Consider the following 17,293-nt stretch of genomic DNA (forward strand, 5'->3'; position numbering starts at 1 on the left):
CAAGTAATATATGGTATTTCTTTTATCTTGGTCATTCTGATAAGCCCCTAGACGTATTAACTATGGGATTTGTTTATTGCCTTGTTTAATTACTTTGTTTATTGCCTTGTTTGATTACTTTGTCTTTATCTAAGAACTGACCATATTCTTTGCAAGTACCTAGAATGATATAAAAGCAGACTTGAAAAAAACCAGCTTCAGCTTCAGCACTGGCTAGAGTCATGCTACAGTATTGTTTCAATTGCCTTCTCTTTTTCCAATCATCACTCTCTTAACCCTTGAGACCCTGTTGACTGATTGAACTGGCTTGGTCAACCTCATTTATCGGTTGTACAAAGGAGAGATACAAATTGTTTTGAGTTAACTTTGTAATTAGCCAGTTTGGTAAAGGTGTTTATCAACTTTAGGAGTTCTCTGGTATAACTTTGGGTATTGCTTATGTACACTATCATATCATCTGTGAATAGCAAGACTTTGACTTCTTCTTTTTCAATTTACTTGTATCCTGTTGACTTCCTTTTGTTTTCTTATTGCTCTAATTAAAAATTCAAGAACTATGTTGAATAGAAAAGGAGATACTTGGTAGCATTATTTTGTCTCTGATTTTAGTGGAATTGCTTTAAATTTCTCTCCATTTTATTTGATATTAGCAATTAATTTGTTGTATAGTGCTTTTATTATATTTAGGTATGTGTCCTGTTGTCTTAATCTTTCCAAGTACTTTAATGTGAAGGGGTGTTGGATTTTGTCAAAGGCATAGATCTGTTTTCAAACATGATCTAATGAAATGATCATGTGATTTTCTTTCAGCTTGTTTATATAGTAGATTATGTTGATATATTTTCATATATTGAAGAATTTCTCCATTCCTGGGATGAAGCTTACTTGATCATGGTGAATGATGTTCTTCAAGTGTTATTAGATTTAGTTCGCAAGTATTTATTATGTATTTTTGCATAGATATTCATAAGAGAAATTAGTTAGAAATTTTCTTTCTTTGCTGAGTCTTTTCATGGTTTAGCTATCAGCATGTCTGTGACCCCTTTTACTAGGTTGAGCAGTATTACTTCTGTTTCTGTTTTATGGAATAATTTAAGGAGTATTGCTATTTGTTCATTTTGAAAGTCTGGTAGAATTCTGTGTTAAAACCATCTGTCAGTGGACTGTTTTGTAATTGGGAGAATTTTCATGAATGCTTCCATTTCCTTAGTTTTAATAGTTCTGTTCCAATAGTTTACCTCATATTGATTTAACTTTGGTATATGATATCTGTCTAGAGTCATCCACTTTGTTTAGATTTTCTAATTTTGTGGAGTACAGGCTTTTGAATTAAGCCCTAATGATTTTTGGAATTTCTTAAATATCTGTTGTTATGTCTCCTTTTTCGTTTATGATTTTGTTAATATGAATACTATCTCTCTACTGTTAGTTTTGCTAAGGATTTGTCTATCTTGTTGATTTTCTCAAAGAACCAGCTCTTGGTTGTGCTTTTTTTTTTAATAGTTCTCTTTGTTTTCAATTTATTGATTTCAGCAAGGAATTTGATTATTTCCTGCTGTCTATTCCATTTGGGTGTGTTTGCTTGTTTTTATTCTGAGGTTTTCAGGTGTGTTGTTAACTTGCTGGCATGAGAACTCTCTAATTTATATTTTCAATCACTTAGTGCTATGAGCTTTCCTCTTAACACTGTTTTATGGAGTCCCAGAATTTTGAATATGCTGTACCTTAATTTTCCTTAAATTCTAGATAGTCTATGATTTCTTTCTTTATTTCTTCTTTGACCCAATGGCCATTGAGTATAGAATTGTTCAGTTTCCATGAGATTATAGGCTTTCTGTTGTTGAATTCCAGCTTTAATCCACAAACATCTTATAAGATACAAGGGGTTATTGCAATCCTCTTTTTTTCTCTTGAGGATTTTTTTGTGACTGAGCACATGGTCAATTTTGTAGAAGGGTCCATGAGGTGATGAGAAGAATGTATATTATTTTATGTTTGAGTAAAAGGTTCTGTAAAAATCCATTATATCCATTTGCTTCATAACATCTGCTAGCTTCATTTTTCTCTGTTTAGATTCTCTTTCAATGACCTGTCCAATGGTGCCAATGGGATATTGAAGTCCCTCACCATTAATTGTCATGATTCAATGTGTGATTTAAACTTTAGTAATGTTTATTTTATGAATGTGGGTGCCCTTGTATTTTGAGGCAAGATGATTAAAATTAAGATATTAGCTTGGTGGATTTTTCCTTTCATGAGTAGGAAGTGTCCTTCTACATTTTTGATATCTTTTGGATGATAGTCTATTTTATTAGATATTAGAGTATCTACTTCAGCTTGCTTCTTTTGTCTGTCTTCTTGAAGAAACATTTTCTTGAACTTTACACTGAAGTCCATCTTTTTTGTTGTGGTGTGTTTTTTTATGTCTCAGAATGCTGGATACTGTTTATGATTCTGCTCTGTTAATATGTGTCTTTATATTGGGGAATTGAGTTTGTGGATACTGAGAGATATTAAAGACTAATGATTGTTGGTTCCTGTTATTTTTGTTGTTTGAGGTGCTATTATGATTGTGTAGTTATCTTCTTTTTGATTTTTTGTGAGATGATTAGTTTCTTGGTTTTCAATGGGTTTAGTTTCCTTTCTTTTTGTTGGAGTTTTCCTTCTAGTATTCTCTATAGGGCTGAGTTAGCAGAAAGATATTGTTTAATTTGGTTTCATTATGGAATATCTTGATTTCTCCATCTATGGTGATTGAAAAGTTTGCTGGGTATAGTAGTCTGTGTTGATAAATATGATCTCTTAGTGTCTACAAGACATCTCTCCATGCCTTTCTGGCTTTTAGAGACTCTGTTAAGAAGTCAGGCACAATTCTGATAAGGTCTGTTTTTATGTAGTACTTGGCCTTTATCCCTTCCTGTTTTTAAAATTCTTTCTTTGTACATTTAGTTTTTTTTTTCATTATAATGTAGTGGGAAGATTTCTTTTACTGGTCTAGTCTGTTTACTGTTCTATAAGCTTCTTTTATCTTTACAGGCATTTCTTCCTTTAGATTAGGGAAATTTCCTTCTATGATATTGTTGAAGGTTTTTCTGGGCCTTTGAGCTGAGAATCTTCTTCTATGCCTGTGATTCACATGTTTGGTTTTATCATAGTGTTCCAAATTTCTTGGATGTTTTGTGTCATGTACATTTTGGATTTGGACAATGTATCGGTTTTTTCTATTGTATCTTCTATGCCTGAAATTTTCTCTACCATCTATTCTATTCTGTTGATGATGTTTGTCTGACTTGTATAGAGAAGAGTTTTATAGTGCAAAGTCCCAAGTAATATCAGTAAGAGACATCTCTATCTAGTAGTATAGTGAACCAAAAACACTGCCACTTTCCTTGAGGAATTTCATGTATTAGCATCATCACTATAGATGTAAATAATACTGAAAGAGTAACTCAGGTCTCATAATTGACCTTACTCATGATAATAAGTGAAATTGTTTTGTTTCTTACTTGAGAAGATTTACTCTAGATTTGGATTTTCCTTTCTTATGTGCAGTTCTTCAACCCTAGCAGTCATCCCACCTATGGAATTACATCATATCTTAGGCTTTATCATAGTATTCATAGAGCATTGCATCTAACCAGGAATCTTAGTGTGCTTCACTGGAAATAATTTTCTCATACCCATAGGATTCACTGGTTTTCTATGGTCCCTATTACCTTGAAGTGTTTGGTTTGATAGAATAGCAGAACAGAATTTTGAAGATTATCTTATTGCATCATGTAGATGGACATCCTAGTATGACCAAGGTAGAGTTCACCAGAGAATTATCATAGCATACATGTATCTTTTCTCTGTGTTTTGATTTCTTTTGTGAGATTTTATCTTGTTTACTCCCAAGGTAATTTAGTTTCAATGGAAATGATGTTTACATCATGATACACAATTGTATACTAAATGTACTATGGGACCTCTTTGAGTTTATTATGGTTTCAAATAAATAATATGCTTTCTTAAAACTTATTATTTAATCTTATTTTTTTTACAGCCCAGACTTTATCCTCCTCCAGATCTACCTCTGACTGTTCTATACCCCACACTTCCTTCCCACCAACACTCTACCCCACCTCCCATCTCCAGACCTCTCCACTCCCTGGGGCCTCAACTCTCTCATCTTCTCTGACAGAGTCCAGACTCAACATTCCTCTGTTGTATATGTGCTGGGGGACTCATAACAGCTGGTGTATGCTGCCTGGTTGGTGGCTCAGTGTCTGAGACATCACCAGGACTCCAAGTTAGTTGAGACTGCTGGTTTTCCTTTAGGGTCATCCTCATTCTCAGCTTCTTCCAGCATTTCAACCCCAGGTGTCACCAACTTCTGTACATTGATTAGGTTTAAATATCTGCATCTGGATCGTTCAGCTACTTGTTGGATCTTTCAGAAGGCAGTCATGACAGATCAATTTTGTGAGTGCTCCGTAGCCTCAGTAATAGTGTCATACCTTGGGGGCCTCCCGTTGAGCTCGATCCCACTTTGGGACCGTTGCTGGACCTTCTTTTCCTCGGGCTCTTCTCCATTTTGACCCTGCAGTTCTTTCAGACAAGAACAATTATGGGTCTTAGTTTTGACTGTAGGATAGCAACCCCATCCCTCACTCGATACTCTGTCTTTTTACTGGCAGTATACTTTTCAAGTTTCTCCTCCCCACTGTAGGGCATTTCATCTAAGGTCCTTCCCTTTGAGTACTGAGAGTATCTCACTTCCCAGATCTCTCGTACATTCTAGAGGGTTTCCCCACTTTCTATCTCCAGAGGTTGCCTGTTTCCATTGTTCTGCTGGCCCTCGGGGCTTCTGTCCTGTCCCTCAACCCATCCCGCAAGACGTGATCATGTTCTCCTCTTCCCCTTCCTGTCACCTTTCCAACCCAGGTCCCTCCCGCTCTGCCAACTCCTGTGATTGGTTTCTTCTCCCTCCCAAGATGGATTGAGGCATCCTCACTTGTGTCCTTCAGCTTGTTAGCCTTCTTGAGTTCTGTGGATTGTATCCTAGGTATTCCGTACATTTTTTGGCTAATATCCACTTAGTAGTGTGCACATATCATGCATGTCCTTTTGGGTCTGAGTTACCTGACTCAGGAAGATATTTTCTAGTTCTATCCATTCGCCTGCAAAACTCATGATGTAGTAGGTAGAACAATTGACTCGGGTCTTTAATGAGAATTATTTGTTCTTTATTTGGTATTTAATGAAAAATTACAAGGAGAAAATTTGAAGGTGTGCTGAAAAAATAATTTATTTTTAAACTGACATAATTTTCATGTGAAGATACATAGATGTTTTAATTTTATTTTTACCAATTAAATATAATATTCAAATAAAATCCTTTCGAGGATCACTAAAACATAGTAGCTAGTTTCACAACTAGATAAAACAATTTGTTCATTTTTAATATGTGTGTATGTATGTTGTATACAAAATATTTTATTAGTATGCATTAAAAACATAAATATTTTGTGACTGGAGAGATAGCTCAGAAGTCAAGAGCAGTTGTCAGTCATTGAGACGACAGTGTTTCAGTCTTCAGCATTCATATGATGACTAAATGTCCTTGAAAATTACTATTACAAGGGTCATATGACACACCCTTTTGGACACCTTGAGAACTTCACAAAGTGGACTTATACAAATGCAGGCAAGATACACACACGCCTGTGTGTGCATGTGTCTATATGTGTAAAATGAAAAAATAAAGTAAAATTTAAAAGATACTGTGTCCTCTGTCATCCTTTACTTTAATAGCATGTTTTTACTTAATGTTTGCCTTTTTAAAATTAAATATCATGTTTGTCTCAAGTACTCAATTCTATATTAGATATAATTTTTTCTCCATTAACATTTATTTTTATATAAAATTTTCTTCAACACCATCCTTGTCCACCTTTTTTCATTTGTTTTCAATGTAGCGTCTTAAGAAGTATTTTTTGCATGCCTTTTCTCCTAGGAACAGTTATATTGCTTTATAACTAACTATAATTCTGATTTAGTCGCTTGCCTGTAATATTGTCAGAGATCAGAACTCCATTTTATTCTTTATTGTTTTCTTAACAGATGTTGAACATTTAATTAACATTTAAGAAACAAGAGGACATGTTTCCCAGACCTTCCTGTACTTGACATTTGCCTACCAAATATTTCTTGAAATACCCTTTTTCTCAAGTTTTCATAGTATATTTCAGTTCTTATAGTTTCTTCTATAGTTTAGGACAATATTCTATAGTTTTTTAAAAGTTATAATCCTGTACCAGCTCTGTAAATTCTTTCATGTTTAAGGGCCTGTATCTTTTGTTTGTTCCTTTCAATGTTGAGCATTGCTAAGCAGTCCATCAGGGTCATTTGATTTTTTTTTAACCATCCATATACTAATGATTTCAAAGGAAGAGCCTCTATGTATGTCATATTTTTTAAGCTCCTAAACTATTATCATTAATCCAATATAATGTTGAATCAAAAAGAGTTGCTGGGAATAGGAAGATAACAAACAATATTTTGCTTCAGTAATTGGTTGACCTTACTTGCATTTGACAAGTATATAAAAGAACAACTTTAGTTATTGTTAACATCACAAATTCCCTACATAATCTGAATCAAATCATTGGCCATGCTCAAGCATGATAAATCTGATTGCCCCTACTTTAATATGTTCATTTGTTTACTGAATCTCTGGTGGATTGTCTCAAAAAAACCTTACACTTAAAATGTCTGGATCTGCTTTATACTTCTGAGCTGAAAATAATCCCATCTTCATTTAAGGTGTTCTGCATTTTAGAGAGCTGTACTACTATTCACTAAGGTTTTTAATACCAAACCAAGCAACTAACCAAACAAACAAACAAAAAATAAACCAAGGAAACAAAAACAATCACAATCTCAATAAGGCATTAGATTTTTGAACAGTTATGGAGTGATTCTCATTTCACTTAAACTAATAATGAAATTTCTCTCTTTATCCACACTGTTACTGAAACCTCATCCAGCACACTATCACCATCCTGATGACTGAAACAACATTTGGTGCAGTATAATTTAACCATATTTAACATAGGATAATTTAAGTCATCCTTGCCACAACATCTTCTGTAGTATAGATAACTTCTCGGTTTGTGTTTTTCTTTGCATTATAACATATGGCATACAAGTAATTTGTTTGAATTGTGTCCAGGCTGGCCTTGACCTTACAATCTTCCTACTTCCCTTCAGTATCTCTTACAGGCATGCACCACCTCAACAGGCTTTGTTCAGATTATGTAAACACACTACAAAAACAGGGCTGGAGTTGATTTCATTTACCATTTTTTAACTTTATTAACTGCAAAATTATTAAGATATCTTTACTAAATGTATATTGAATGATATAATAATAAAATATATACAATATATCAAAGACATACCAAAAAAGGACAGAAATATCTACTCTGATTTACGTTTGCAAAATAAATGTCTAATTGCAAAAAGAAAAACAAGCTTATTAGAGTTGAAGAGATAAATAATAGTAAAAGGTCCTTGAGGAGATAGCATGTTGTCCAGACAATAAACAAATGAAGACCTGCATGTCAAACTGCTGATGAAGACATATCACTATGACATGAAGGACAAACCCCTAAAGCTCAACACACTTAAAATGGAATACATCATTTGTGTCAAGATGGAAGAATTCCAAAAACAAAACAAAACAAAACAAAAAACAACAAATAGCTAAGACTTTTATAAACTCCAGAATATCTCAGTAAATTGGAACATTATCAATTTAAGCACCCAGTTGGAAATGAGTGTTTATTCATAATTTCTCATTTTTCTTAGCTTCTATAATTAATATATTAACCTTCCCCCTTGTATTTACCTACATGAATGTCCCTCCATATTAAGAATTTGTGCTCAGTGAGTTAAATATCATGACCATCTTATTATTAGGTCTCCTTTATTTCTTATTAGGTCTTCAGAATCCATGAATGAAATGCAGTCATGACTGAATAATAATTTATTAAAGAAATGAATAAAGGAAAATGTGATCCTATTCATATCAATAAATGTCATCAATTAAACTTGGTCATTTTCATAATTTATGTGGTCATCAGAATACTGATTATATGCTGCTTTATTTATACATACACACATTCAAGAGAAAGAGGAGGAAGAAGAGAGTAGAATATGGAAGAGAAGCTTAGGAAATGAGATCCTGGGACCTGAAATTCAAGCAACCAGTTTTCTAGGGCAATTTCCAGTACACCATCCACAGATTTAAAATTGTTCAATTTTTCCTCTTGGCAGCAAAAAACAGTGGGTGTCACTAAGTTTCTTCAAAAGAGCCAGTGTGTTTATCACCTACTAAATTGGTGAGTGTATCTTATACTCAGAAGCTTGTTTTGCAGAAGTGTTACTGGAGAGTCAAAATTCCACTCAAAATATCATTATCAAGTTTAAAGTATTGATTTTTATTAGGCACTAACCTAATCTCAGATACAATACAATTATTTGCATTTTTACAAATGCCAGTTTTTCATAGAGATTCCTCAGAAATTAAGATTACTTTGAGAGGTTCTGCAGAGAACTTTCTTTCTTTACTTAACACCCACCTGAGGCAGCTCACAATTGCCTGTAACTCAAGCTCTAGAGAATTTGATGGCTTTTCATGGACTTCAAGGGGACCTGCGCTCATATATGCAAAATATATACCTATGAAGATTGTTAAAATTAAGTCTTTTGAAATATAAAAAGAAGTTGAACATATAGCATTATTTTTTTTTGAAGTTCATTCCCTATTGTGAAATCAGAAGAAATAGATAATAAATAATACGTTTTAAATAAGCAAAATCTGAGTTCCATATTGGGGTGTAAATAAGCAAATATATGTATGCAGTGCATGATATACTATTATACTAAAATATGTTAAGAATTGTGCTATATTCTATTTTACAGGACAAGATCCACGAATCTTAAAAATTAAAGCATTGTTTCAGAGTTACATAGTTTCTATGGATTACATTCAGAAAACCAGTCTCGATTTATCCTCACCAGGATGTGAGTTATATTTCTTTTCCTGAAAACCAAATGAAGGAACAATCTCATTCTTCCATATTTCCCAGCAGAAATCAATTGAGTGAGTGTTGACTTGTATGCCCACAACCATAAGGCCATGTTCAAGATCATAGTCATGGATGTCCTGTAGTGCCTTATAACTTACACATACAGAGAGAGAGAGAGAGAGAGAGAGAGAGAGAGAGAGAGAGAGAGAGAGAGAGAGAGGAAGAAGAAGAAGAAGAGGAAGAAGAAGAAGAAGAAGAAGAAGAAGAAGAAGAAGAAGAAGAAAAGAAGAGGAGGAGGAGGAGGAGGAGGGAGGGAGGGAGGAAGAAAGAGAAGAGAGAGGAGAGAGGAGAGAGAGGAAAGAGAGCATGAGCAAGAGATCTTATTGAAGAGAGTTTGTAACACATTAATAGCTTCATAGAATGTTGCAGGATGCAGAATATCTGATCATAATGTGAACTGTGAAACTGTATACTGTGTAAATATGTCTCTAATTGTGATATGGCTCAACCCTAATACACACCTTTAATCCTTCAACTTTCTGTTAATAGTAAACAAGATTAAATAAACTTAACAATAGGTCAAGAGGAAAAAGATGCAACCAGTTGATAGAAAGTGAACATAGGAAAAAAACCATGTAGAGGAAGTCAGGAGGAAGAATAGAAAGAAGCACTGGAAGTAGAAAGGACAGGCATTCAGTTTTAAAGGGTTTCTAAGATAGTGAGAATACACGTCTTCCTTCTGAGTCATCACTTGAGGAGGAATGTCCACTGGGTGCTTTCTCTTACTGTTTGAGCAAGTATATTTTCACCTTAGCATCTGTCTCTTGAGTCTTCATTTAGTAAAATTGAATGATTGGGATTTTGTTTTAAAAGCAACAACTGAGTTTAACTATTTTGGCTAAGGTGGCAATGACAGTAAGCAATGAAGCTAAAACACCAAGCTGGTGTGTGCACTCAGATAAATGAATGGTATGCTTCTGCCTCTACAAATTGTTTCTGCATGCTTTCTTGGTTTGGTTTCATATCTGTATTTATAATTATTATATTTATTTAATATTTTAAATTGTATTCTGAATCATGCATAGTCTTAAACCTAATTGTAATAAGTTGAGGCTTCAAGTAAAAACAAATTATTATTCTAAGAGCTTTTTTCTAATTGTGTATATTATGCACATATACATATATTTTATATGTATATATGTATACTTTCGTGCAAAAGCACACAACCATTGTTTCAGGATTATATTCATTCATAAATGATTATTATTGCTTGTATCTACATAGTAATAAATTCATTTACATGTGTGTATATGCGCTGTATTCCCCTCTGTAAACATATCCATATATTGTCATCACAGAAATGTAGGTTACAGTCCAAAGGACTGGAAATGGAAATGCTTATCAGATCAAAATAGATACAGAGAAGATTAGAGTAAATAAAGACAGAGACACAGGAGGTATATTCTCAGAGATACATTTTCTGAGCAAGAATGAATACTATTTATATAACAGATAAATGGAAGTTACTTGGTTTTCTTCATGTGCCATTGTGTGAAGTTGATATCTGTATAGATAAGCAGGCATCTCACTATGTTATTAAATAACAAAATATAAAGAACTAAGAGTCTTCTTAAAATTGACCATCTGTGGTAAGGTGATATAAGTTATTAGAATTAGACTCAGATTATTTGTATGAAGCATCTCAAGTCACTGCTGTCTTATGAAAATCACCAGGATGTGTTTGATAAAATGAAATACATGCTTTCATTTATTCCCTTTTGTCTTTTCATAATTTAATATATATTATACATGCATATATGAATCTAGTGCAGTCCTTTCTTTTACTCTCTGTTTTTAAAATACTTGTAGCCTTCATTACTTTTTGTGTGTTAGACCATGGGTCCATATGGAATGACCTCCAGCAGCCCAGTTTCCTTTCCATTAGTCCTTTCAAAGTGTGCTTCTCTGAATGGTGTTGGCTGGCACTTCATCTGAACCCAGAGGTCCTTCTCTTTGACTTCCTTTTTTCTTCTGTTTGGTTTCCTTCACTGAATTCAGGAAGCTGTCTCTGCTCTTCAAGTGCTTGATCAGCTCAACCCACACATTGATCCTTGTGCGGGGCCAGAACCTGACCTAACCTTGATTGTTTACAATGCTACCCATGGCATGCTAGGTGACACTGTAGACTCTTCCAGTTTTGCCGTGATTAACACTTATACGACATTCCTTTTTGAACAGTGTCTATTCCCTTGATGTCTAAAACATCACCCTTCTTGAAGATTCATATGTATGTGGCCAAAGGGACAGCTCCATGTTTCCTAAAAGGGCTAGAGAACACACAGTGAGTGTTTTTCCTCTTTCCCTTTGTGTTGGTCATTTAGGCAAGTTACTAGAAGATGGTTGCCAAGGCCAAAATGTTTCTTCTTTCCTCTTTCTCTATTCTAGTTTTTCTTTCATCAAAATTTTATAACACACTTTTCAGAACTCCAGATGTTTAGGCACACATTCAGAGTGCATGTATCATTCCAATAATAACCACTCCATTCTGACAGCAAAAGCTAGTTACATCCTCACATTATTTTGCAACTCTATAGTTATATGGACAACAAAAGAGCCTTCATTCTGCTTGAAAAGTCAGGGAAGAAGTAAAAGGTGCCAAACATATTCATGGATTAAGTAATCTAGAGTCTGTAAATGAAGGAAGCCATATGTTTGGAGCCCTTTGATGAAATTTGTGTATCTTATTATTTCAAGACAGTGTCACTGTTGGAGCTAATTACCTAAAGAACACTGCCCAGAATTCATATAGCAGTGCCATGCCATGCTTCTCCTCTACACTATAGCAGTGGAATTATAACATACAATAAGTCTTTGTGTTTACTCTAATGAGCTTGCCTCTCAATTTTACTAGTGACACGAAAACTAATAGCAGGGTCAATACAATGTCTCTATGGCAATTATCGTGCCACTTCTCCTCTCTTCTTATATACTTCTTGTGTAACATTTTAATGTATTTCTGCTCAAGTCAATTCAATTTATCAGGAGGCAAGAGGCATGAAACAGGGCTGATTTGCTTTGGATCTACTTACAACTAAACTGGAAAACTCAATTTTCAAGTTGAGTTTTCAATCAGATTCACATGGGAAGAAGGATAACTGATTTAAGGAAAGCTGATATTTACCAATGTTTAACATGATGCAGATACAAGGGGGAAACCTTCATGTATAGCGTATTTGACCTTTTGCAAATTCGTTTTATGGTTTGGATCTATGATATAATAACTCATTACTGCCTTTGGGCCATAAAATGAGAAGACATATGGAATACCCTCTAGTGGAGCTGTGCAGACACAGTTTAGATCTCCATGAAGATTTGTGGTACTGGGTGGCTTTTACTACAAGAAAATATATTCCTGGTTTATCTCCTTCTAATTATCATCTTTCTAAAATTGAATGTCCCTTTTGTACAAGCTGAAGGCTGATTCTATTTTCTCACCTCACTTTTAACACACTTGAACTTTTCTTACTTTACAAAATAAAGGCTCTATTTTCAATTTTCCACTCACTTCACAGCACATAGTTGTCCTTTGGGGATAGAAAATCGCTAAAGCACTAAAGTCAGGTACACACTAAAATAATATTAGTAACTGTTGACAATGTAAATCAGATTTTTACTGGGTTATGTGTTCCTTGTAATTCTTGATGCTTCTGTGCTTTCAGCTTTATCACAATGAACAGAATCCTAAATCATATAACAGATAATAAACCTTTATCATATCTATGGCATAGGTTAAAAGAGTGAAAAGCATTACTAAAAAGTAGCTATTTATTTTTATAATGTACAAATAAAAGCAAAGAAATTATCCAAAGTGCACATGTAAACCCAGAGTGAAGAACCTGAATGACTAATGAATTTAGTTCTAGCAAAACTAATATTTCCTTAAGGAAATCTAGACACATTCAAAGATTACTTATTTCCAATTCATTAAAATGCATTCTAAAGGAATTAATTTTATTGCATATTTTATTCAAATGGATAATTAATTATATATCCAACTGTATCCTCTTTAATAAGTGTAAAATAGAACCCAAACATAAATAATAATTTTATCTTAAAACAAATTATATATACTGAAAATTTTTAAATAAACATGTAGTACGTATTCTATTGTAAATGATCTTTATATGAAATCAAATTTGTTGCTCAATAAAGAACTTAAGAAGAAAATATGTTATATGGATACAAAATCCTCTAAGGAAAGGCTTTGTGAGTTATAAGACAAGAAGGAACAATGTCAAAGATTTGACAGTTTTAATATTATTATTCATGTAATTTTTAATGGATAATGGATTGTATCCAACTTTCTTAATATGGAGATATTATTTCATACATCAAAAAGGATAGTATAATACTTTTTTTTAAATATATTTTTTTAGATTTCTTTTTAATTTATGTGTACATATGTTTTGTGCTCCTAACCACTGAGCAATCTCTCAGCCCTCAAAGGTTCTTTTTTTTTTTGTTTTTTGGTTTTTCGAGACAGGGTTTCTCTGAGTAGCCCTGGCTGTCCTGGAACTCACTCTGTAGACCAGGCTGGCCTCAAACTCTCAAACTCAGAAATCCGCCTGCCTCTGCCTCCCAAGTGCTGGGATTAAAGGCATGCGCCACCACTGCCCGGGATAGTATAATACTTTATCTGATTAAAATTTATTTTTGAATTATGTTCTAAAGTATTCCCCATTTCCATTTAAATACACAGTGAAAATTTATGCATTCATTTTATATGCACGGCAAAGATTTTTTTTGGTAAAATAATTTCAATAAAATAATAAATTTTATTAAATAAAATATATGTAATAAAAAATAACTCACAGATAAATCTATTACCTAGCTGGATTAAGAGCAGTTTCAAACTCTATACATGCCAGTGAACTACCATGCAGTGTGAATGGCTGTCAGAGTTCCAGGACAGGTTGTATGATGCTCTGTGATCCTGTTGTAGCTAGAGTCCATAGAGAGTATTTTAAAGGTTTATTTTTTTATTTTTTTATTCTCATTTTTTTTCTCAAATAGTAATTAACTCACACAGGGGTTATAAACACAGAAAGGCAGGATGTGGGGAAAGAGAATGACACTGGAGTGTGGGTGTTCAAGGGGGATACAGATATTTTTCAGAACCGGGTACTGGCTGGGTTCAGGGGACAAGTCACTATGACTCTGCCTATGACTCGCTTGTCCTTATCTAAGTTGGTATTGTCTGCCAAGGCTACCTATTTACAAGGTCTATGACTACTCAGGCTTATAAATTTCCACACAAGCTGCCCGTTGACATTAGCTTATAGCCATCTGTTTTAGTTAATAATATCTCGCCCTTCCTCCCCTTCCTGGTCCTGTGGGCTGGGGCAGACACAGAGTTGGTCTGCTCCTGTCCTGTGGAGATACTGACTCCTGAGTCATCCTAGAGGAGCCACTGCACTCAGAGCAGCCGAGGAGCCACTGTACTCAGAGCAGCTGACACTGAGTTGATCTACTCCTGTCCTGTGGAGATACTGACTCCTGAGTCATCCTAGAGGAGCCACTGCACTCAGAGCAGCCGAGGAGCCACTGCACTCAGAGCAGCAGACACCAAGATTAGGATCATAAGACTACAGAGACATCTGGACTCTGAGGAGCTCTGCAACAAGCAAGATAACTGGAAATACAGACTCCAGTCTTACACAGTGAGGGCAGGCAACACTAGAGTTAACCAGATGGCGAAAGGCAAGCGCAAGAACATAAGCAACAGAAACCAAAGTTTCTTGGCATCATCAGTACCCAGTTCTCCCAATATAACAAGCCCTGAACACCCCATCATACCTGAAAAGCAGGATTCAGAATTAAAATCACTTCTCATGATGATGATAGAGGATTATAAGAAGGAATTAAGTAACTCCCTTAAAGAAATACAGGAGAGTACAAGTAAACAGGTAGAAGCCCTTAAAGAGGAATCACAGAAATCCCTTAAAGAAATGCAAGAAAACACAAAGAAGGAATTAAACAAAAACATTCAGGATCTGAAAATGGAAATAGAAACAATAAAGAAAGCTCAAAGGGAGACAACCATGGAAATAGAAAACTTAAGAAAGAGATCAGGAGTCATAGACGCAAGCATCACCAACTGAATACAAGAGATAGAAGAGAGAATCTCAAATGCAGAAGATACGGTAGAAAATATTGACACAGTTGTCAAAGAAAATGCAAAATGCAAAAAACTCCTAACTCAAAACATCCAGGAAATCCAGGACACAATGAGAAGACCAAACCTAAGGATAATAGGTATAGAAGAGAATGAAGAGTCCCAACTTAAAGGGACAGTAAATATCTTCAACAAAATAATTGAGGAGAACTTCCCTAACCTAAAGAACAAGATGCCCATAAACATACAAGAAGCCTACAGAACACCAAATAGACTAGACCAGAAAAGAAATACCTCCCATCACATAATAATCAAAACATCAGATGCACAAAACAAAGAAAAAATACTAAAAGCAGTAAGGGAAAAAGGTCAAGTAACATATAAAGGCAGACCTATAAGAATTACACCAGACTTCTCACCAGAGACTATAAAAGCCAGAAGAGCCTGGATGGACATCATACAGACCCTAAGAGAACACAATTGCCAGCCCAGATTACTATACCCAGCAAAACTCTCAATCACTATAGATGGTGAAACCAAGATATTCCATGACAAAACCAAATTTGCACAATATCTTCCCACAAACCCAGCACTTCAAAGGATAATTGATGGAAAACGCCAACACAAGGAGGGAAACTACAACCTAGAAAAAGGAAGGAAGTAATCTTCCAACAACCCCAAAAAAAGATAACTATACAAACATAACTTTACCTCTAATAGCAAAAATAACAGAAAGGCACAATCTTTTTCCTTAATATCTCTTAACATCAATGGTCTCAATTCCCCAATAAAAAGACGCAGACTATAAGACTGGATACACAAACAAGACCCAGAATTTTGCTGCATACAAGAAACGCACCTCAGTGAAAAAGACAGACACTACCTCAGAATAAAAGGGTGGAAAACAATTTTCCAAGCCAATGGTCCCAAGAAACAAGCTGGAGTAGCCATTCTAATATCAAATAAAATCGACTTTCATCCAAAATTAATCAAAAAAGATAAGGAAGGACACTTCATACTCATCAAAGGAAAAATCTACCAAGGTGAACTCTCAATTCTGAACATCTATGCTCCAAATGCAAGGGCACCTACATACATAAAAGAAACTTTACTAAAGCTCAAAACACATATTACACCTCATACAATAATAGTGGGGGATTTCAACACCCCACTCACAGCAATGGACAGATCATGGAAACAGAAACTAAAGCGAGACACTTTGACATTAACAGAAGTTATGAACCAAATGGACTTAACAGACATCTATAGAACATTTCATCCTAAAACAAAAGAATATACCTTTTTCTCAGCACCTCATGGTACCTTCTCCAAAATAGACCATATAATTGGTCACAAAGCAGGCCTCTACAGATACAAAAAGATTGAAATAATCCCTTGCATCTTATCAGATCACCATGGACTAAGACTGGTCTTTAATAATGACAAAACCAATGGAAAACCCACGTGCACATGGAAACTGAACAACTCTCTACTCAATGATGACTTGCTCAAGGAAGAAGTAAAGAAAGAAATTAAAGACTTTTTAGAATTCAATGAAAATGAGGACACATCATACCAAAACTTGTGGGACTCCATGAAGGCAGTGCTAAGAGGAAAACTCATAGCTCTAAGTGCCTACAAAAAAGAAACTGGAAAGAGCACACACTAACAACTTGACTGCACAACTTAAAGCTCTAGAACAAAAAGAAGCAAATACACCCAGGAGGAGTAGAAGGCAGGAAATAATCAAACTCAGGGCTGAAATCAACCAAATAGAAACAGAAAGAACAATACAAAATATCAATAAAACCAGGAGTTGGTTCTTTGAGAAAATCAATAAGGTAGATAAACCGTTTGCCAGATTAACCAGAGGGCACAGAGACACTATCCAAATTAATAAAATCAGAACTGAAAAGGGAAACATAACAACAGAAACTGAAGAAATTAAAAAAATCATCAGATCCTACTACAAAGGCCTATACTCAACAAAACTGGAAAACCTGGAAGAAATGGAAAATTTCCTAGACAGATACCAGGTCCC

The 17,293-nt window shown here is 34.7% G+C and overlaps 1 pseudogene; it reads right to left on the reverse strand.

The window, feature by feature from the left end:
* Positions 1-10,966: 10,966 nt before the first annotated feature.
* LOC114609743 lies at positions 10,967-11,454 on the reverse strand (annotated as a pseudogene).
* Between the last annotated feature and the right edge of the window lie 5,839 nt (positions 11,455-17,293).

The sequence above is a fragment of the Grammomys surdaster genome, unplaced genomic scaffold (assembly GCF_004785775.1).
Source record: "Grammomys surdaster isolate TR1022 unplaced genomic scaffold, NIH_TR_1.0 125982, whole genome shotgun sequence".
NCBI classification, from domain to species: domain Eukaryota; kingdom Metazoa; phylum Chordata; class Mammalia; order Rodentia; family Muridae; genus Grammomys; species Grammomys surdaster.